Source organism: Triturus cristatus, chromosome 2_2 (assembly GCF_964204655.1).
Source record: "Triturus cristatus chromosome 2_2, aTriCri1.1, whole genome shotgun sequence".
Classification (NCBI taxonomy): Eukaryota; Metazoa; Chordata; class Amphibia; order Caudata; family Salamandridae; genus Triturus; species Triturus cristatus.
In genome coordinates this window covers 230,008,513-230,032,558 of record NC_140582.1, presented here as the reverse complement: position 1 = coordinate 230,032,558, position 24,046 = coordinate 230,008,513, and the positions used below count along the sequence as shown (strand labels likewise).

General features: G+C 44.7%; 1 protein-coding gene across 4 annotated transcripts in view; it reads right to left on the bottom strand.

The window, feature by feature from the left end:
- The window catches only part of PLPPR1 (phospholipid phosphatase related 1), a 630,074-nt gene that overhangs the window by 590,434 nt on the left and 15,594 nt on the right, over window positions 1-24,046 (bottom strand). The window lies entirely within an intron of this gene.

The window sequence follows — 24,046 nt, the reverse complement described above, 5'->3', positions numbered from 1 at the left end:
GATCTACACACGACTGATTGCCGGAGAATTTGGAGAGGGATACCTGCTAGGTAAGTAACAGTGACGCCCCATGAAACCTGCAAATCATAGTGTATAGAGGCATGTGACTGATGGTTCCCTTTTACTCACCTAGGCGACAGTGCATATGCCTGCCGGTCATTCATTCTCACTCCCTACCTACACCCATCAACCCAGAGTGAGAGACGATACAACGTGGCACATAAATCTACACGCAATGTGGTGGAGCGCACGTTTGGACTACTGAAAAGCAGGTTCCGCTGCCTCCACAAGAGCGGAGGCGCACGCCAGTACACACCCACAAACTGCTGCAAGATCATTGCCACTTGTGCAATGCTGCACAACCTTGCCACGAAGAGAGGTACAGATGTGGAACTAACAGATTTTGAGGACAACGAGGATGAGTCAGGCCAGCCAGAGGGCAACGCAGCTAGAGTGCCAACTGCAATAGATGGGAGAGAGAGTTGAATGCAATGGGTTGAGTGTCTAAGCTCCTGGATTCAAAACTCCGTTTTAGAGACATTTAGGCAAATGCACACACATACTGTATCCATTGTTGCAGTTGGAGGAGGCAGTCTTGGGGTTATTTGGATTTCTAATATGCAGCTGGGTATCATCAGTGAAGATATGACTGATTAAAACATTGGGCCGTTGAGAGCACCATTAAAGACAATGAAGTTGCTCCGGCTCATAATGACTGGTATAAGCCCAGTGCTCCAACATTCCAAGGTTTGTCTTTATGTTTCTCCCTTTATAATTCAGAACATTGTACCCTCAGTGGGTGGAATGTTCTAACAGCCTTATAGATCTTCTGCCTCGGGCTATACCCTCAGCAGCTCGGGCCTATAACTCGGGTTCAGATCCTTTAACGACTGGTATAGCTCTCAGGAGTGGACTATTAGGCTATATTATGTTGTTGGTTTCTTCAGTCTGTGAAAATGCAATCAGACATATATTACGAGAGCAGGGACAATGCAAACTTATGGGGCGACCACAAGTGACATTTGCGGACTATTGCAAGAAAGAGCTACTGCAGCGTGGTTACCTGTTGATACAAAAAAATGTAAACAACAAAAGAGTGTAACTTCTTCAGAAGAAAAATAGAGAATAGCGAGCATGGGTAATCTTACTAGATTATTAAAGAAAGCCCTCACTAGCCAACCTAGTTGGTGACATGCTTCATCATCGGGCCCCACCGGGAGAGGCCGAATGCCTCCCCGGTGTGCTGCGACGCCAGAGTTACTGCAGTGCTATATTTTTGGGTGATGGGTGAAAGTGTGATAAAGTGATTTTAAAATTGTCTAGATTGTGTCCAAAATAACCTTAATAAATGGCCAATCAGACACACTAAAAGCAACGTGTGGGAAAAGGAGCTAAATACATTGTTCAGCTATTTCCCATTAGGTGTGGTCAACATGTTTCTGCCATCATGGTATGATTTTCCGGGCATTCATCAGGACCTAAAAACTATACCTCGGCGGTATGGGCGCGCTAAGGCCCACCCTGACCTGAGGACGTGAAAGTGAAAAAGGATGTCAAAATAATGCAATCGAAGGAAAAAAGTGTGTGGTTGCCCTTTAATTTAGGGAAACCAGATTGCACGTTTGGTGTGAAAAATCTCCACACCATGAGTCTCGGGAGGGGGGTGGTGGCGAAAATGGCACACCGCCCGCGTCGCCAGGCACCCGCTTGGTACCTGAGTGTGTCCCTCAAGAACCGGACCCCGTGGATACACTCAGAGGAGTACATCGAGCCGAACACCTTGGGTAAGTAAAGAAGGATCAAGGCAACAGTTTGTCCCTGAGCCACTGTCTGCCAAGGTTCCCACTCTTACAAAGTAGGGTCATCAGAACATTGGAAAACTATTTAATGTGGTCAATTTGGCTTTTTATTTGACGAAGTGAGCCACTTTGTCAAGAGACAATCTTGTAGCATCTATTATTCATTTATACTCGGTGGTTAGAGGGTGGGGCTGAGGCAGGACACCCTCTCTGAAGGCACAGAAAAGGGCCTCAGCTTAGAATTTGCTGATGTTTCTTTACCAGAATACTCAACAGATTGTGTTCTTTTTTTAAACTTTGAGATTGAATGATCCTTTGATGAGGTTCAGAACTTGTTTGGAACAGGAGAGATGAAAATCATGAAGGGACAAATCCACAGGGAATATAATATGACCTGTATTGTTTGGCTGTATTAATCAAAATCTTGCCTTCTCAATTAACACCAAGGAAGTTTTTTGGATCATTGTCTAGCAAAATAGATTTCTTCTACAATGAGACAGCATAAAATGATGGGGGAAATGCCAGTTCATATGAACTCTGAAAACCTAAACTCAAGCAGGATTCAGAGGACACGAACCAAAGAATGAATGATATAGCAATACTTCCATGCATGTGAATAGCTATGTACATAGTCTCCAAATGCACACTCCATTGCAAGTTTGATGGGTTCTTCCAAATTAGGCATTACGCCAGTGCAGAATCAGACTGAAATCAAAGTAGAACCAGTGGTAAATTATTTTGGTCCTCTAAAGTAATATTAAATGAAGGAATAATGACCCAAAGGAAGAATGCAGTTAACTGAATACACGTGGCATTTATAGAGCTCAACTCCCTCCAGGCAAAGCCTGAGAAATAGAGAAATGTTACACATTTATGCAAAAGAATAATGGTACTTCAAAGTATTTAAACTATAGCACACACATACTTTTACTCCATATTTGCAAAAGCTTTTTAGAGTGTGGGCTAAGAATCGAACCCTGTAGTAAATTCTAATTGTAGATGCATTTATATAGTGTTTACTACCCCTGGTGAGGCGTTTAAGCACTGTACGGCAAGTAGCACGCTACTCCGGATACCAAGATTAGTGGATAATCCAGTGGTTATTGTTAATTATAGTGATTAGTCTTGCGTGCTCAACAAAAACACTTAGGTGTGATCATTAGAGAGGGGTAGGTGGTTTCAGGTGAATGGTTGGTGAGAGAGATAACTTGGTGGAGATTAGGTAATCCTAGATTACAGGGATAGGGTTTCAAAGAGGAGAGGTTGTGATCTATAAAAAGAGGAATTAGCCATTTGCAGAATTACAATGAGGAAGATTAAGGCAGATAGGAATGGGACTGAGAGGAGGCTACACTCTGAGATAGAAGACTTGCAGAGGATGGAAGGTAAAAAGAGGGCCACTCTGAACAAAGTAAGGTGGGCAATCAAGCTGAAGGAAGTCAAAACTATTTTTCGTGCATGGTTTTAGGAACATTGTCAGCAACCTGAGTATGTGAATTGTAGTAAGAAACAACATTACATACATTGCTCCATGTCTGGGGCAGGCAGTTTATGGCATCCCTTTAAAATGTAGTCAGGATTATCCTAAACTTGTTGCAGGATCTGTACACTATCCAAGGGGAGCTGGGGCTTATATCTTATCTTATATCTTTTTTTTCATAAAGGGGGATTATGTTGTGATGAATAAGATCCTGCATTACAAGTATCTTCTATACATTTGGAATTGCCTCTCCTTTATGTTCTTTTGTATGTGAATGGTTTACATTTCTGTTGTTGGTTAACTGATGTTCTAGGTTCGAGAACATTTTCTTACCTGGCACTTGGTGTTTACGCCTGTGCATGGGTGCTCCGAAACAAGTGCTTTCTTGCTTTCGAAGTATTTTTGCAGTTTATTTACCACACCAACTTAAAAAGGGGTAGCTGAATCATTTTCATTCATAATCTAAAGGATATTGGGTTTTTAAAGTGTGTGGGTTAAAGTCTTTTAGTACACACATTACTATCACCATGAATTGATAATGGAACAGTCTTTTGCAATATGCACGATGCACAGCACATCTCTGAACTCACCCAAATTTCACATTCAAAGTGGCGTTTTAATAGACAAGCTTATTGAGCCTGATTCACAAACTCATGAATATACATGGTATGTGTGTTATAGGCGTAGGTTCACAGTACACCTGGAAGACGCTATCATCCACAGGTTTCCCTGTGGAACCTTGAGAACGTCAAGTGACTTTATTTTTTTGTTTTGACTTTTGTGTTTACCCAAAGCAGAATTGTATGCTTAGTACAGTGTTGCATTGTTGAAAACCCAGGACCTCTATGCAATGGCACATGTTTCCTTTTCTATTTTATCTCCGGAGGGAAAATTAATTCCCAGTAGTGAAACGCCTTTCCATACCCCTTCAAGACATTCAGGGTGTTGTTGCCTTTCCCAGCCACCCTGGGGATACATTTCCTGAAAGTCAGGACTGGAGAACATTATCAACCATTTCTAGGTTTGGGAAGGATCCGAGAAGAGTTTGTGAATTGCCACAAGTCCATAAGATTGTGGGGGGATTCCAATTCTCAAGACTAACAACGACTTGTTATTTACACTACTAACCTCCTGAGTCGAATTTACTCCTGCAACAATGGGGTAATATCTCGTAGAAGTAAGAGGATTTAAGACTTCAAGGTCAGCTTTCGAGAGTTCCTTAGAGTCATAAATTAGCCATTCGCGCATGTAAGCCAACCCATTGGGTTCGGTTTTGTTCTTCAAAACATAAACAATTCTTTTATAATTTGTTCCCCTTCTCTGAATATGTACTGTTGCTTCTCTGTTCTTCAGCCAAGAAGTATGGTGAACACATCACTAAAGATATTGCTCTCACGTCATACCACTGACCAGCCTCTACGCTGCATTGCAAACTTTCTCAGGTCCCTTCAGCACTGCCACATCTTTAAGACAAGTCAATTACAATGCTGCCCTTTGCCTGGCATGTTGATCTGACAGGCATTTGGGTTCAGGAAGTCCTGATGGAAAAGTAGAGCAGACAAGTCTATGAATACATTATAAAACTAGATATGTTGTGAATTTATGCATTCAAGAAGTTTAGAGTGGGTTGAAGATTGACCTAAGTTAGTTAAAACTGTACATAAAAGCTAATTTCCATTTTAATGCAGTATCATTGAGAGAGCACAAATATGGATGTGGCCAGCCAGTTATCCTCACTTAGGAGAGGCTCTACAGCAAATAAATTACTGTAGAAGCATCAAATAATAAATAACACATTGAGCAGACACTGGGTGGAAAATTGGGGAATGACAAGGTGCAAATGAAGGAAACAACTCTGTTCTGTGACTGGTGGCGGCGGCCACCTATCTAAATTGGTGAGGTGGCAGTGGGGAGTGGGAGGCTTGGGGAGAAGGGTGAAATAATCTAAAAATAAAAAAGACTTACCTAGTGCTTTGCTCCTCCTGTCGCTTCTGGCTGCCCCGCTGCTTCTCTCGTTGGCTTAAAGGGGATGGGCCCTCTAGGCACAGACTCCCCATCCAATCCAGATGCTGCTCTCATTCTATGAGAGTAGCGCCCAGATTGGTTTGAGCGGCCTCGTCTGCTGCTCAGATAGTGCCCTGGAGCCTGAGGCATTTCTCCAACCTGGTTGTGCAACACAGCTGTGCAACACATATTAACATTGTGTTATTACCAGTTTATTTATCATTTGCTGGCGCTGGGTTGTGGGCGACGCTCCTCCGCCATTACGGAGGAGCCACCTTGCATGTGACCGAACGGTACTGAAGCACGTTAACTTGTTCACATATGAAGTGTTGCACAGTTTGTGGTGCACTCCAAGTGTACCCTCAGTAAAGCATCTTGGGAGGGAGTTCTACTTGGCATTTTTTATATAATTGGGTGTTCAGTGCCGGTCAGCACCTGGCACACCCAATAAAGGTGCGCGACACAGGAGACTGCATTTTTAAAAGAATTATGCAGTCATTTTGGTCTCCAAAAAATTATTCAGGGCCATAAACTGCTGGCTCAAATTACACTGACACAGATTTTTGCTTGAGTGTTTGCACCCAATTTGTACATAGGGGCAAATAATGGAACAACGGTGAAAATGGCGTTTGCACCCGTTTCCTTACCTTAGTACTGGAAATCTGCATTTTATGCTTATTGTTACTGTCTCGATCACATAAAAGATGGAGGCGACCACAGGCTCAAAACATGAGAAGGAGACATTTGACCCCAAGTTTGAATTATTGGTCGTGCAAAAATGTATGCATTAGAACCACTTTTGCACTGTTGCAAAGGTCAACACAACTCTTTTAATGCCCTTGCCACTGGTCCTCATCCCATAACGAAAAATTAAAGGCTAGACGAATGCCTTCATGTCAGCCATGACCTTTTTCACATGTTGTTCTACTGTCCTACCAACCCCCCGTTCCCCCGCCACCCGCCCCTCTGCAGCGCCTTGAGACCCTCACGGGTGAGTAGCGCGCTATATAAAACCCTGATTGATTGATTGATTCACTCTTTTGAGGCTCATGCCAACCGAGTGCTGTATCGATAAATACATGTATATTTCAGTTGTTTCTTTCAGAGGTAGTATCATATTATTTTCTGATTTTTCTACACTATAGGAGGCCACAATTAGAACGGGGTTGCATTGGCTAGGTCGTGATAGCCAATCCAGATATCAAAACAGAGACTGCAGCCAACCATACACGCCCGACTGGCAGAACAGATAAGTGACATTGGTTTTACAAGAGATAATGGTAATTTACAGCATATTAAGTACCTTATTACTTTTCAAGAGTCATAATCTTTAGGTATACTCACTGATCCAAGATGTCTGATGCATCTAATAGAGAAACTGCAGAATGATTTTTCCTAGTAATGTTGCATGTGCATTTCATAATGTTTAGATAGTTATTAAAACGTGCACAACAAACAAAAGACGCAGCAGATTCTCAGAATCCAATTATGTTTTCTTTAATCTTACAGCGGCCTCGATATTTTTACTGTTTTAAGTGACCAAGGCTTCACTTCCACTTAAGCAGTGTGTGGGAGTTTATTTAAAGACCCAAGTACTGTCTGCAAATCATAATGATGAAAATAAGCAGACAATGTTAGCTAATCTGTGTACACAGTACCTTTTGTTATAGGCAATCAAACTGGCGTTCGTTTGTAAACAATAACACAATACAATCAACATGCATACCATATTCTTTCGTCTAAAAATAGTCTCTTAAAATAAAATTGGGAATGATGCTAATAAACACAAAAGAGCCGAAAGTTAAATTACTCAGTGCTTGTGCCGTCTAAGCTGAAAAGCTCCACTAGTTCTCATCGTCAGCAGAAGTACCATTTTATATTAAACTTATATTCAGCACACACTAGGAACCGAACTGTATCTAGACGCTACACCTAAGGTGCCACAGCCCCACTCCACTTTCAAAGTACTCCTGTGTTGACTTCATAAGGACTAAGAATAAATCTGCTCATTTGTATTCGAATATGTGACCTGACATATGCAAATTTATCTTGTTGTTTTCATAAGGTGCTCAGGCGACCAAAAACACTATTGAGCCCTGGGTGCACAGGAATAAGGGCATAGGAAACTAAAAGTAAGGTTAAGATTAATTCAATAGTAAATGCATTGGAGGAAAGGCGACCCTATAATTGTATGCAAAAAGATATGATTTTGGCTTCCTTGTGGAGATCTGGTTGAAGAGTTTTATGGTGAGCAGGCTTGTTAGTACAGAGCCAAAACCATTCCAATCAACAGGGTGAACAATGTGACACGGTGCTAGAAGATCAACTTTTGGCGCTAGTTAGGCGATGTGGAATTAATATTCTGGAGTCTTTTTTAGTTTTTGTGGAGTAGACAGCGGGGTTTGAATTTGAACCTTTGCTTGGTAGCAACAAATAGGGTGATTTTAATGATGGGGTGCTCTATTAGCTGAGCCGGGACCTCTGAGTATGTTACTATATGGTTATGGAGGAGGGTAAGTCATCTACCTCTGCCCTCAGGTCTGTTCTTCATTGTAATCTTTAGTGGTATCAGAGTATTCCAAATGGATACCTGTGTCTTAGGTGAGCCAAGTCCCTGACCCCCAAACAGAATCACAATCCTCATCTAGGAGGTCCGTGTATTTCCAGTGAATGTCTCACTGCTGACCTATGATTTATAAATGTGACGTTGACCGGCCCACATTCAGGGGTGCTAGATTTTGTCACAGGTGATTGGACTGGAGTAGATGGTGTGTATACGCATGCTGCAGGTAGACAATATTACCCAAGCTGTTGGGGTACGGTTTTCTCTGCATATGTATGGTTGCTCACAAGTTGCCTCAGTGCAGCGGGCGGTGAGATTCAAGCTTTGTCTTTCACGCCCATGCTTCCTGATTTGTATCTCTGTGTCTTAGAACGATCTCCAGAACTCGAGAAGTCTAGTTATTACCTGATTCACAGGATTTTTTCACTTAAATTTACTGAACAACTTGCTTTTGGAAGGAGTCTGCTTTAAGAAACTGTTTGCTGGTAAGCTACAATGATCCCGACCCTAGAGGAAGGTGGTGACAATAGAAACCCAACCTCACTGACATGTCTGCTGAAAATGCAGTCTTGAAGACTTGTGAGTTTGGATCTTATGAGTCCTACGAAGTTAAGAGAGAGAAGTTCTGCTGTCCAGAAACAATCTACTGCTGACCCGTTAGTGCTGAGAAGACAGAGCCCACCAAGTTGGTCCCCAAAGTCCCAAGAGATATAATGTTATAACTTACCTTACTGTTTGCTGACAACTGTTTTTGTATTTAAGTGTTTATTAATATTTTAGAACACCATCATTAGAGAAGCTGCAGGCATCACCGGTTAGCTGATTTTTCACTAGTCCTCCTGACCTTCATTTAACTGACTCCTTCATCTTCACTGAACAATCCAAATGCTCTGCAGCCCCTGGTGGATGTTTTGAAGAAAGGTACTAGTTTAGCTCTATTTGTTTTTACCCGTTTCAATGTTCTACCAATTCTTACCATTAATTGCTGGAAAACCATAGTGCAGACAGCCATAGGGCCTGATTGCGACTTTGGCGGTCCAAAGCGTAGCGCCAAAGCCGCGGTGCTGCTGTCCATCAGATCAGGAGTTAAGCAATCGCCCGGCAGGCAGTGCTGCGGTGGTCTGTCAGGCTCATAGAAGAGCCAAACATGCAGACTGCCACAGTAAGAGAGTCAACTGCACCTTCCTGCACAGTGTGGCATGTAAAGTGTGGCATACATGCCACAGAGTGCAGGAACTAGGGGTGAGAATCCAGGGGGGTACTATATGTGCCCCTCCCCTCTCCACATGCACCCCCTGGGCCTAGAGGCGGCAGGGGGACCTATGAGGGCCTTCCTTAGTTGCCTCATCACCACCCTTTTCATGGAGGGCTCACCGCCATGGAAAGCGGGGTGGTTTGGCAACCCAGAATATGCTCGGCTATGCCACTGTGGCACCGCAAGCATATTTCTGCCTCAGACTGCCACCGCCATGCCGTGGGATCCTGGATCCCGGGGAAGGTGGCAGGCCTGTGGCGGTCCTACTGCCACACTCAGAATGCGGCACATGGTGCCTCAGTGTGGCCGTGGTCGGACCGCCACCACGAGTATGGCTGTCCGTCAGGCCCATAATTTCACGCCTGTATGACAGAAATTCATTGTATAAAAGTCTTCATTGGCATTTAACCAGGAAACTGCAGGTTACTCAGAGTACGGCTGCAAGACTTTTTTTGTTCCATTAAATAAATCAAAATAAATCATTGGAGGGAATAAGCCAGCAATGGCTTAAAGAAAGCAAACTGAAACATGGCTCAGCTAAGCAGACCTGACTCAAACATGTATTACTTTCCCTGTTAGGAAGCATTGTTCTCAGAAGCTCTAATATGCCTTGTATTACCTATTTACCTCTCAGTTCGGTATGTCCAGATATTGCAGTTCTGTGTGCCCATTTAAAGGGACAGACTCTGACCACCAATGGAAGTTAGATTTAGGACCGCGGACTCCACCCCTCATTGAACAATTAATTAGCCATCAGAGAGCAAAGAGTAGCTAGAGTGGCACACGTACCTCAGAAGACAAATCTACAAATATACCTTTATAACCAGCAAAACAGGTGAAAATCACGCAAACAGGTCATACTAAAATTCTGTGCAACATTTCACTTTTTGTCAAGTCCATCTTTCTGATTTAAAATGCACCAGGATTGTTTTGATTGTTCATTGTGTGCATGTGCTTATGCTAACATCATTCAGAAAGCTTTTTGTATAAAACAGAAACACGGGCTATGAATAAATAATGGTTTTAAAATTGCAACCTCTGGTGGGAATATAGTGACAATGACGAAGAAAAGAGATTCATTAATCTTGAAGCCTTCGCATCTTGACTTGTCAAGCAGTGCCAAGTGCCTGTACGCCTTCATTGATGCCAACCCTAACCTCGGGCAGATATTGCTCACAACACAAAGGCTCCTTGGCATCAGTTGGCCATGCTGAACAGAGTGAAGCACTTCCTACCTCAATCTTCCAGATTCACTCTCAGACACTGGTCTTTTCCCATTGCTACAGAGGTAGCTGTGCAGAACAGCATCAATACAGTGCTCCTGACTGCACAAACAAGTGTCAAAAGTGCAGCAGCACGCCTCATTAAAAGTCCTCACAAGTATATGATCACTTCAACCCTCAGTGAGCCATTACTGTTCATCCATTGCACGTTGAAGACATTTTGCAACATATTCACGGCACTGTATATAGTGGTGGAGTGCGTACAACATACTGCCTGACTGGAATTCAGGAAATGAATGAAGGAGATTTGGTGTGATAGTGCTCGTATGAACAGGAGGGCCATCAAAATACAGATCCCTCAGACCCCACCCCACCTTCAAATCTGCAGTAAGCGGAAAAGCCATCTTGCCATTCCTCTTAACCACCTCAATGTTACACTACCCCTGAAAAACTCCCTCGACCCGCACGTCCTGCTCCACCCCATCTACCACCCACACCTTTGCTACTACCTTCACCAAACACATTCCCTGTAAGCCACACCCCACCATGCTTCCTCTCTCAGCTGTAACCCCCCAACCTTAAAACTGGGAATATACTCTTAATTTCCCTCTCCCCTTCTTCTGTACTACCCACTGTAAACCCCATCATGTACAACATTTCACTGCTTTGTAGCTAAATGTGTGCTTCATAAGTCATACATATGCATACAAAAGGTGCTCATGTAATAAGAGTTTCTAGTGTTAAACATTGACGACTTTGTGAAAGCTGTTTATCGAAACTTCTTCAAGGCTACATGGTTAGGCTTAATGATTCCAAAAACAGGTATTGAAGAATGGATGAGTAAGGCATAGACTATTTTAAATCAATGTCAAAACATATTTGTACTGTCCCAGATTCTGGCCTTTAGCTTACTTCTGAGAGCGCATAGTTTTGAAGGATAATGGAAATGAGGTTGTGAAAGACAAAGGGGTAGATGTGGTCTGTCTTCAATAGCCTGCTTTGGCTGTAGGAGCATTTCTCAGAGCAGCCCACTGCCCAGCAAAGATACAACTATGCTGCTCTCCAAAGAAGTTCGAGCATCTTTACTCTTTAATCTGTGTGAAACACCTGTGATCGAAGGCATAGAATATGCAACCAACCTAGTTATGCATGACATTATTACCAAAATAGTTTCTTCCGGACTTGAAGCAAGCTGTGGCTACTTCACACCTACAATATGCCAACCTACTACCAGATGACGATCACAAATATCCATGCCACCTCCCCTCCACCAACAGGCAGTAAGATTGGGAAAAGCATAGCCTTCATTTTTTTTATTTTTGCACCTTTTATATAGCGCGAACTCGACCCGAAGGTATTGGAGCGCTGTACATGAGCACCCTATTTGCATTGCATATTCAGGCACGGGGAGATTAAGTGATTTGCCCAGAATCACAGGATGTGGACGCGACCTCGAGGCTCGAACCCTGGTTTTCTGCACCAAAGTCGGCAGCGCAGCCGACGGACCACATCTCCTCCCGATCCACGATAATGTAGGCCAACTTGATTAGCTCGATGTTGTTAGTCGAGTTTTAAACCAGCTAATGGCCTTGGCACATTTACATGATACAGCCTTGAAGCCATGCTTAAGGGTGGCTGACTGCTTAGGTTTATTGGATCTTTCAACCGTTTTTAATACTGCGGATCATGCACTGCTTACAGAACAGACAGAGAGCAGGTCTGGACTAGAGGAAAGAATTATAAAATAAATGAAGCAGGCTGCATAGCAGGGAAAGCGAGCCTCTTTGCTCAAGTTTTATTTAACATATAGATGTTGCTGATGCCCGAGCACGGCCGGAGTCTGAACCAAATGCATGCCTGGTAAAAATGTTTGCACCGGTCCCACATTACACGGGCCATCAATCATAATGAGGGAGCCCAAGCATACCAAGGGGGGTTGAGGATGCTCTCTCGCCACAAACATTTTGAAAATGTGAGGCCAAACTGCACAGCACCATTTTTCAAATATATTGCCTAAAAACTCATACAGTTTAAAAGCAGTTTGGAGAGGGAACAAATTAACTTACAATACTTCTGTGTCTGCCACAGCACTCAAGGGCGGTATTTATCAAAAGCAAAAAAATGGTGCATTTGCACGTTAAATAATTGTATTCCCGCTACAAAATAGTGAATGCACAGCAGGCAAAATCATTTGCACCACAGAAGAGTACTACTACCTCTGCGATATGCTATGCCCCATTGCAAAGAACTTGGTTCTCTCTATGTGTCTCTGTTTTCTGCCCTACAGAGACATATCTATCACAGACTAGACAGTCACATGTCTCTGGTGATGCTCTTCTACACTGACCAGCACACACCATTATCTGACTACTGAGGTATCCTCAGAGTTCTTATCTGTCTTGCAACCTTCCCTGGTATCCTAGTATGGAGTCAAATGCAGAGATACCACAGGGCAAACATATTCCACCCTGTAACAGCCACGGTTATCCCGCCACTAAGACATTCACAGGTGTCTCAAAATTGGGTATCTTCAGAGCTCTAAAACAACCCTATATTGAAGCACTAATACCTGATAAATGAGACATCTGAAGAGTCATTATAAGCACCTCCATCTTGGCCTGCGGTATGCTTTTGTATCCCATTACTGAGAATACCAGCGAGCTCTTCCAATTCACCTTAGTTCTGACTTACAAAATGCACTAACTAGACCAATACCAACATCTGCAGAGATCTCACCTCGCATCTCATCTCTTGATTTCCACTGTACTCTAAAATCATAGTATTGAGAGATCCACAAAGTCCTTACAATATTCCCCTCTCCTAAAGTCCTGCACTAGTGTGTCTGAGATATCCACAGAGATCTAATAATGCAACTATATACTATTTTACAGAATGTACTGGAAACCCAGGACTGGGCTGGCACACCCAGAGAGCCCTCAGAAAGCACAATTCTTCTGACAAGCAGTGTGTGCCGGAATCTCTCTGAGACACTCAGAGCACTGTTAATAAGTAACTGGGCTCATCACCATACAGTATAGAGTTTGAGTAACTTGCTCTTTGTTGTGAATTATTTCAAAGGGTTAGCCCACCTCTTGTGGAGATCTGCTTAAAATGCAGCATGGTGGTTTCAGACAAAGGTAGACCTTTTCATCTTTCTGAGGGTGCCTTTGAGTACATTTATAACACCACCTACACCTGCAATTAGCTGCTTCAGGATGCTTCACGATAATGTGTTCTGTCTGTTTCATCAGTGTATTCTAAGCACTATATATAAACCAATCTAGGAAATTGGGTAAAACAAAAAGCTATCAAATCGCTCCAGGTGTTAAGATCGCTGAGCTGTGCATAAAAAGACATTGGTATAATGTTGTAATACTCAGTTGAGCATGTGTTTATATGTGAGTATTTGTAAAGGAACCTAGTCAAGGACAACAGAGTGCAATATAGGACCAGTGGCCAAGTATGTGATCTAAGATCTTTTGACGGATATGGGGAGGAGGCTACTGTGGTAGGTAAGGTAACGGGAGATGTTGTTGTTAAGGTGACATGGTGTGGTGATCTTTGACGAAGTGAAATTTCAGCTGAGCTCTCTCCTGAATATGAGGTAGTATGGGGACATCTTATAGTTACAGGTACATAGTTTCAGCAGTGCTCGATTTGTAGAAGAATGAGTGATGGTGCCCAAAGCCCTGGTCAGAAGCCTATGGCTGACGCTATTAAATATATGCGTAGTCTTAAATCCACCTCAGGACTCTTTAATCGACTATCAGACACCCCTGCACCTTTATCTCACTTTGTAGGTTACTAGTTTCTCCCTTTGTGACGGTTTTCTGTCGTTCTCTTCCTCCATCTTTCTGCTTACATTCATTTCCCTCGGGAAACATCTGATCAGGAAAAACAAGTGCTAATCCCCAAAAATGAGTGCCAATGGCCCCACCGGCAACCACAGGCTCAAATTAAGCACTGAGTTTTAGACTCTGGGTGCTCATAAGCCACAGAAACCTTTACCCTGAAAGTTGTTTCCACTGCCAATGAAATAGCTAAATTGCTCTAGACACCTACTTTGATATGTGGGTGTCTGATTGCCTGCATGTGTCTATGTGCATGTGTGTAGGCAAGCATGTGTATGTATGTAAAACAGCATGGCCTTGAATACGCCTGGATGCAAAGTGTCGGCCTATAGCATCCAAATAAACCCTTCTAATGCCACGAAGCTAGGGGAATGCCCCTGTGTTAGTTATCTGGCATGTTATAAAAAGGAGTTATTTGGCCACTGACTGTCATATTGATGTATATATCCGTCATGTGCAAAAGACACAGATATAAAGGGAAGAGTCCCTTCGATGGTTGTATAAAATCTGTGCAAACACTGAAGAAAGTTGCTGCCATAGGAAAGCACAGACCCTCCGGCACTCCAGTGCTTAATGCTAACATGTTGGTCTCTTGTGTTAGATAATATAGGAGGGTGGGTTGAGATTTAATAAAAGATCAATATATTTCTTTGCACTTCACTACCCCTTGATGAAACGGGCAAAAACGATTTGCCCATGATTTATTTATTTTGCATTTTATTCAGCGCCACTCAGCGAGGAAAGATGTCAGCACGCTGTTAAAAAAAGTACAACTTGACAGATGAGGTGTCTCTTTACAAAGCTCCAATAAAAAAGAACATTATTAAACCTGCATTAGGTAAAGGCGATGATTTGAGAACAACCGGCTCAGCAGTTAAATATGTAAGATTAGATTAAAAGAAAAGGAAGATTGGCAGACGGGGTGGGGAGATGAGGCAGGGGAGATGGGAAAAAGCAGAACACAGTAGAATGAAAGAAGGCGCGGGCATTGAGGAGGAAAAATGTAAAAGTAGGGAGGGCATTTAGAGGGAGAGGAGAAGAACCGAGACAAGGGGTTTTAGGAGGGGATAGGAGAGGGAGAACTCAAGCATTTGAGGGAGTTGCAAGACTGCACAGCGAGGCCAGCTTGTGATTAGAGCCCAGGTCTCCCCATCAATGGTCCACAGCCAGAACACCACATGGCACAAGGAAACATAAAAAGTGACAATAATAACAAGTGAATACATATTCAGTTATCTTCAGTTTTAAACTCCTCCATCAATTTCCAATGAACCAGGAAAAAATACACGGTCATGCTCTTGATCCTGAATGCTGATATAGCACTATTTCGTCATTTCTCAAGAATATTAATCCATCAGAATTAATCCATGGCTCACAAACTGTCAAAAGTGAGTTCCCTGACTCAAAATGTATTTTCTTGGCTACATGGTAACCTTTGAATAGGAGAGTACACAAATTGAACAGGTTCTTAACATGTAAGTAGCCACGTATGGAACACAATGCAATAACATATTTTAAAACGCCCATACCTTTTTTTGTTGTTTTGCGTTGATTTTTAAAGCACAGGCTACCACCCTACTGACTGGAATTCAATGGGTGAAGCAAGGAAGGCAAAAAAGCTCAGTGGGCCCTCATGGGATTCAAGAATGCACCCTAAAGGGCACATACAGACCGCAACAGCTGGTCCTTAACTCGCTGCCGCACTGTAGGTGGTTGGATGGTTTAGGATTGCATTACTCTACTAATAAATAATACCATACCAGACAACCCTCGTCAAATCAATTATTAGCCTGTTAGGTGAGGTTACATCTCTTACACTAAAGGCTTCTCTTCAAGAATATATTCATCCAGATGATTTGAAAAGGTCACAGTGATACTCTCTTGAAGAATCTGGGTCTAGATCCAAAAGCTTCCTGTTGAGTGGAACATTGGCATGTTGAGAGCTCCACAGAAGGCACTGGAGTGACTGACAGCCAATAACGGCTGGGATAGGCCTTCTGCTCCAACATTCCAAAGTTTGTCTTTCCATTTCTCCCTTTTTAATTCAGAAAATGATGCCCTCACTGGTCGGAATGTTCTAATAACATTATAGCCCTTCTGCCTAGGGCAACACTGGTTGTTAAATGCCCTCTCCATCGCTTTAAGACGTTGTCTACAGCTTGGGCCAATAACTCCAGTTCACGGTCTTTCATACCCTCATCTGTAGGCTATAATGTTGAATTGCAGATTGAGCTCTCTTTTACCATTTACATTTATGAAAATGGAGTCGACTATTACTATCCAGCTTCAGGAATACTTGGAAATAAACTTTCTGTTTTTGGATTACCAATGAGGCTGTGGGCTCCTTGGATGCACAGAGACTGCAGTTCTGGAATTTCATGTACAGCTGATGAGCGCCAGGGAGCTGCTTTCATTCCGTTAGACCATTTGGTAGCGGTTTACACTGTGGTCCATGGACTTCTCCTTACACAACTGGCACGTATTTTGGGACTGAGAGGTAGGGCTTTAACTTGAATAACATTTAATTAGCAAATTGCTCAAACAAATCTACTTAGACCAATTTGTTCCAAAACATCCTTTCTGGAGGCGTGGAGTCCCTCAGCATTCAGGACTGCCCCACTCCTATTTAATATCTGTATGGGGTGTTTGGAAGGAACTGTGGTAGTTCAGCGTCTGAAGTGTCAGATGTATGCTGAAGATACCAAGATTTTGCTGGACCTGGAAAATGGTTCTACGCTAGAATATCTAGTTATTGAATAATCTTTTCCAGGGCGGTCTCAACAGTTCAGAATTGTGGATGATTTCTAACTCAGAGTTATCTTTTACCTCGCAGATTCTGTGAGGTGTTAAGGTGTTTCATTTCCATCTGCACAAGCTGTCAAAGATCTGCTCTTAATTGGGTACTAAGCATGGGATCCCTCTGTTTCAAGCCATTTCATTTTATAGTGTTTTCTAATGCATGGCACACTCTCTTAATGTTTCACAGTCTTTAGATGCTAAATTACAAGCTCCCTAAAATAGATGTATTAGGATTGTGCAAAGGCTGAAGAAGTATGACGATATTTCGAATTTACTAAGAGACTTTGGGCTAAATGTATCAAAGGGTTTTACCCATTCTGTTTGTATGGGAAAATGTGTTCGTACATATGGCCCCTTGATTGGCAATGTGTGATGACTGTGGTTAGGGTGAGATTCGTTTGTATTGCTTGGAAGGCTTTACATGGAATAGCTCTTGAAAATCGATCTATTTAATGTTTGCTAAACAACAGAGGCTGTTGAGCTTTCTAGCTGATCCCAAACTGATTGCTCCTAAATATTGCTTCTCCAAACTCAACAGTAAGCGCCTAGCTGTGTATGGTTCCAATTCAACCTTATGGAATCACTTGCGGGCATTGTTTCCTTCGATATGGAAACTCTTACAAGCGATTGTCTTAATTTAGGAATAATTTATTAATGTATTTTCTTATTTTCACTGTGCAAGAGATGCTAGTTTTAAATTGTTGTTGTTATACACCTTCATGTTATTGAGTCTCTTATGTATTGATTGCATGATCAGCTCCTAGCAGGTAGATTTGCTCCTTGTATGTTGTTCGACAAAGAAGGAATGACTCAACTAAACTAAACTTCACACAATGTAAGTATATGTAAATGTGTATGTGCTTATATAGCGCCGAATCACCCCTAGGGGTATCTCAGCGCTGTACTCATACCATTGAAAGAACCCTTCCTGGCTTTCCGTGTGAAGTGTCCACTCCTGGGCACCCCCATGGTGAAGCCAGGCATCCCAGCACTGTTGGGGCTGTTGTGGAGATTAAGCAAGCTATTGCCCAGAGTTGCAGCGTGGGACCCATGATTAGAATAGGCACTGAGGCGAGAATATCCGGTCCGAGGAATTTTTAGCCCGAGACCCTGCCGCGGCGGGAATCAAACCCTGGTCCCGGACCAGTGCTCTGCATCGAGATCTGCTGCTCTAACCACTGAGCCACACTTCTCCACTCATATCATATCATTAGGTATTGTTTACATAATATTCAGCAACCACAGAATATGTTTGCTTTTTTTTCAGCACTCACATGGTTGTAGCTAACAGATAAACCAAGTGGGGCCTCCTAGAAACAGATGAACATATGCAGGGAGAATGGGGGGTGCCTCTGACAAATTCACCAATGAAATGTATGACCTCTGGGGCAAGCCCTTTAGTGACCCCAGTGAGGAGGGGGGAGCAAATTTTCCTAATGAACGTGATTTCAATTTCCAAACTGAAGAGAAATCACAAGGCAGAGCTCATAAAGCTCCATTCATGTGCTCTGGGAAGGCCAGACAATGTTGAAATAAGGAATCCTAATAAAATGCTCTGCCTCGTTAATAATAAACTAAGGCACATCCAGGCAGCCGACTGCTGGGCCTGTTAAACCTTTTATTACATAAACCGAGAAGTGATACAGAGATGCTGCTTTTATTAGGTTAAGGGACGTGCATGAGTTCATCTTGTCAGAGAACATCTGTCAACAGATTTACGATAGTGAAGGCAGCTGAGCTGTGCTATCTGTGTCTGGGTATAGTGAGCTGGAAACAAAGAACTGTAATCTCCCTACAGCCTACTCACGACTGGAATTCACAACTTGGAATCCTGGGTAATAAAGGGGAAAACTGCACTTTGTAAGGAAAGGGACAAGACTAACTTTTGAGGCAGGGGCTATCTACTCCACCCGTGCTCCGTGCAGACAGAATAATACCACCCTCAGGGAAGGAAAAAGCATAGAAACCAAGCACCAGACCATCAAGTAGGCAAACTCATGAGTCTAAGCGCACCGCCGTTCTGTTTCTGTGCCAGGAGGTACCTCTTCCCCTAACTCATAACGCTCACCCCTTCTGCAGGTATCTACTTAGGCCAGTTAGCCCTTCAGTTAGTCCAAGTATTCAGTCGTGTACAGCACTCTGTTGCCTTGTGGCTAGGTTTGCGCTATTGAAATACCGTATATCTTGTTATGGCAGGTGCCTGTGGTTTCTGTGTCCTTAGCCATGTGGCACTAGACATTTAATTTGTTGCAGATTCTCTATGCTATGCGGTTCTAGAGCAGTCACTTATCCAAAGACGTATCATTTAAGTGTCTCTGACCACGGTACTCTAGCACATTGGGTTATATCAGAGATATACCCATTCTATCTCTCTCTTTGTGGCACCAGAACTCGGATATTCTAATGATCCACTCAGGCACCGGCAGTGTGGGGGAAGCCAGCTGGTTATCCACCCTGTGTCTCAACTCATCAGGCGCATCCTTACGCCATCTCTCAAACTCTGACATCAGAAAGCGCATTGTATACTTTGTGCTCAGTGTTATAGTATGTTAAGAAAATATGTGTTCTTGCTGTGTTGTTTGTGTATGAAAAGTGCCCCATCAGATATTTCTAGGCCAAGTGTTCTGTGTTTTGTCACTGGATTCTGTGGACCAGATTAACTGTTGGAACCAGCCTGGCTGGACGTGCATTGGTGCTGTCCTGTCTTTTGCAGGGAATAAAGTGATCCTGATCTGACAAGGGAAATCTTAACACTCACCTCCTCTCTCAATATCACAAGGTGCTTTCATTCTCTCTGTGGAATGAAAAAGAGGGGAGTACAACAAGACACTCTCTACAAATGGAAATTTCAGTTCCTCCAAGTTCACACCACATCTTAACAGCAAGAAATACTTGGGTACCATCAGATGCTAACAATATCATTGATAAAGCTTAGCCCTGGTACACAATACAAATAGTAACCTTAGAAAAAGCTACACTGCGTACGGATCAATACACAAACACAACACAGATCAGTACATGGTGAAACTTAATTCTAATGCACATAGAGCTTTCCAAGCAGTCTAGATACTCCTGTTCACTATTTAAGTGTTTATAGATTATGCCTAATGGAGGTGGCATTCAGAAATCATCATTGACCATGTGCATGTCACTAAAGAAATCTGATGGTGGCCTCGCTCTGTAGCAAATGACCTTATTAGAACAGCAGAACCACTTCTGTCTTTTTTTTTAAATTTTTTAAAATTTTTATTGTGCAGAGAAAAAGGGTACAAGCACGGGCCTACAACCTCCTGGGCCGGCCGCTAGTATGCAGAAATGATCAAGCAGTTCAAAAACAATGACTGGCCCGCAGGGGCTCCGCTAAATGACAGGAGATCAGGCTGCACATAAGGGAAGTCAGGATACACCCTTTTTACATAAAAATCAACAAAAGTAAAGAAAAACAAAAAGCAAGGCGAGAAACATTGAAAGGGCGTGTAACCACAGCAGAGGAACTCCACACAGGACCACCCGAGGGTGGTCGATAAAAAGGGGGTCTGAGAGGGAGGGGGGGCCACGGGCAAACCAAATCTATACTCAGATGAACTAATTAAGCAAGGAACCGTCAAGGATCAGGGGGACAAGGCAACATCAGACGTATCCACCAGGGGGGGAGAACAGATAGTCCCTCGATACACATTCCACTGACCCCAGATTCTACCCCACGCCCCCGGTTTACCACGAGCCACATACACTGTCTTCTCCCTGAACATGCACCAGTCCATGTTCTCCTTCCATACGGACACGGTGGGAGGCCGTTGGGAACCCCAAAGCTGCGCAATATCTCTCTTTGCGATCATGTTCCCAAGGGCCGCCCACCGAGCCTGGGCCGCATTATAGTCATTGGGCTCCCACACATTCAGAACACATCGGCGCACCTCCGGCAGCAGAGCGACCCCAGTGACTCGTTTCATAACATCATGCACCCGGCGCCAATATTCCGCCACCTCGCGGCACTCCCAGAGGATGTGGAGAAAGGTGGCACTGAGCCCACAGCCACGCTTACAGAGCCCGTCGTCAGAAAACCCCATCGAGACCAAACGGGGACCCGTCACATAGACACGATGGAGAATCTTAAGCTGGACCAGACGGAGACGGGCCGGGATGGCAACCTCCTTAGGGGATGACAGCGCAGACTGCCAGTCCTCGTCGTCCAACTCAACCCCATCTCCCGTCCATGCCTCCCGAAGACGCACCAAGAGATCAGCCCGATTATTTATTAGTTTTTTATAAATCAGGGAGATAGTACTGTCGGGGACGTGTCCGTCGAGTATACGGTCCTCGAGAGACGAAGAAACAGGGACCGTGGTCCCCTCCCCAAAGACCGAGAGTAGGGCGTGCCGAACCTGGGCATAGCGGAAGAACTCCCTTTCACTAAGCTCGTACTCGCTCTGAAGCGCCTCGAAGGATTTAACCGCGCCTTTAACCCATAGGTCCCCCACTCTGCTAATGCCGATCGTATCCCAGTGCTCAAAGCCTTTCGTTGTCCAGAGGCTTCCCAAGCGCTCTGAGGCGAACAGAGGAGTAGCACACGTTAACCGCTCACTCCAGCCCACAGCTACATTCGCCGCCTTCCACACACGTACCGCAATCCTAGTAGGGCCCGTGAGGGTCCTTCCGGCAGATCGAGAGTAGAGCGCTCTGTTATAGTTACCGCCGGGAAGCAGGAATTTATCCATCTCATAAGCCGGGTTCGAGCCAGGAGCGTACGTAGCATGGTTAATGGCAGACAGCTGGGAGGCCCAATAGTACCTTCTAATGTCAGGAAGCGCGATGCCCCCGTCATACCAGGGAAGAGTCAGCTTTGCCAAAGCGATACGCGCCCGACCGTCCCAAACCAGTCTCCTCTGCAAACTCTCCACTTCCCTAAAGTAGGCCGCCGGAATGATATCGAAGGAGTTCTGGAGTGCGTAAAGAAATCTGGGAAGGGACATCATTTTAAACAGTGCTGCGCGACCAAGTGGAGACAAGGGCAACGTACACCACCGAGCCGTATCCGCCCTCAAACGCCGGAGGAGAGACAGGAGATTCTGCTCGTAGCGGACCGCCGGATCCAACAAAACGTATACCCCCAAGTATTTAAAGCCGGATTGAGATGTTTGGATCGGAAGCCGCGGCGGCAGGAGAGGAAGGCCACCGGAGATAGGATACACGCAAGATTTGGACCAGTTAATTATCAAACCCGAATTTCTCCCGAAGGAAGTAAGGACATCAAAAAGCACATTGAGCGACTTCCGCGGCGAGGTGAGGTACAGAAGAATATCATCCGCGTACAACGAGACCCGATCCTCGAAGCCCGGGGCCCACCGGATCCCTCTGATCGAGGGCTCCCAGCGTAGCCAGGCAGCGAGCGGTTCCAAGGCGAGAGCAAAGAGCAGAGGGGACAACGGGCACCCCTGCCTAGTACCCCTCCCGAGAGCGAAGGGCCGAGAAACCCACCCATTGACAACGACCTGAGCCATTGGACCAGCATAGAGGAGCTTCACCCAACTAATAAATCCCTCCCCAAAGCCAAATTTCGCCAATACGGCCCAAAGGAATGGCCACTCGATGGTATCAAAGGCCATCGTGGCATCTAAGGAAACCAATATGGCCGGTTCAGAGAAGTACTCCGCCCTAGCGAGGACGCCATGTAGACGCCGCAAGTTGAGAGCGGTATTACAATGAGGGATAAAGCCGCATTGATCCGGATGTATCAAATCACATATAACTCTCAGCAAGCGATTAGCGAGGACCTTGGCAAGGATTTTCGGTTCGGCATTTAGTAGGGAAATAGGCCTATATGAGGCACAGCGGTCTCGTGGTTTACCGTCCTTGGGAATAACAACTATAGTAGCCAGACTCTGGTCGTCGGGAAGGGAACCCCGCTCGAGCGACTCCAGAAACATACGACGGAAGAAGGGCGCGATTTTATCCGGGCGTAGTTTATACAGTTCAATCGGCAGTCCGTTGGGGCCCATAGCCTTGCCTGAGCGAAGGGAACGAATCGCGGTAGCAATCTCGTCGACAGACAGGGAGGCATCCATCTGCTCACGGTCCTCGACGGATAGGCCGGGCAAGGCAATATCCCGCAGCAAGAGACGAGAGTCATCCTCATCTCTATCAGACACCGGGGAGTACACCGCCCGGAGGTGGTCAGCAAAACACTCCACAATCTCACCAGGGTCAGTTACACACACTCCATCCGAAACCCGAAGCTCCGGGACCACACGATTCACTCTCTCCTTCTTATCCAACCAAGCAATCAGTTTACCCGCCTTGTCCCCGGCATCATACAACCTACCCTGTTGCTCCCTATACATGATCTTGGCAGCGTCAGTGACAAGAGACTTATATTCAAACTGCTTCAAGCTGAGGGCATGAAGCCCATCCTGAGTGACACCCGTCTCCAAAGCTGCCTCCAGCCCCGATATTTCAGTCTCCAGCTTCACCACCGCCTCATTCTTAACCCTCTTAGCCTCCACTATCTGGGATAGGGCATGCCCGCGGAGCACTGTTTTGAAGGCTTCCCACAGGGACACTGAGGACACCACCGACCCCTCATTCTCGAGAAAATACTGACCAATCGACTTAACAAGGCTATCACGGATCTTGGGGTCTCGCAAGTACCAAGGGTTAATAGGGGCGATCCGCCCAGCGGACCGCATCCCGGTGTCAAAAAGCAACCACAGTGGGGAATGATCAGAGATACCCCGGGCCAAGTGCTTTACCTCTCGAATCCGGGCAGTCTGGGCCGCGGGCATAAGAAAATAATCCAATCTGGAGAGACTCCCATGGGCCCCAGAGTGAAATGTGTACTGACACTGTGTCGGATGCATTAACCTCCAACAATCCACCAGACCGAAGGTATCCAAGAGTCCGCCGAGCCACGCCTGGGCAGCAGGGAGGGCCCTGGGCGGGTGGCGATCCAAATCACCCGAAACAACCGAATTAAAATCCCCACCCATAAGCAAAAGACTGTCAGGAAGCTCAAGCAGCATACGACCCAAGTCTGAGAAAGTGGAGTTCTGGAGGCCTGGGGGAACATAAACCG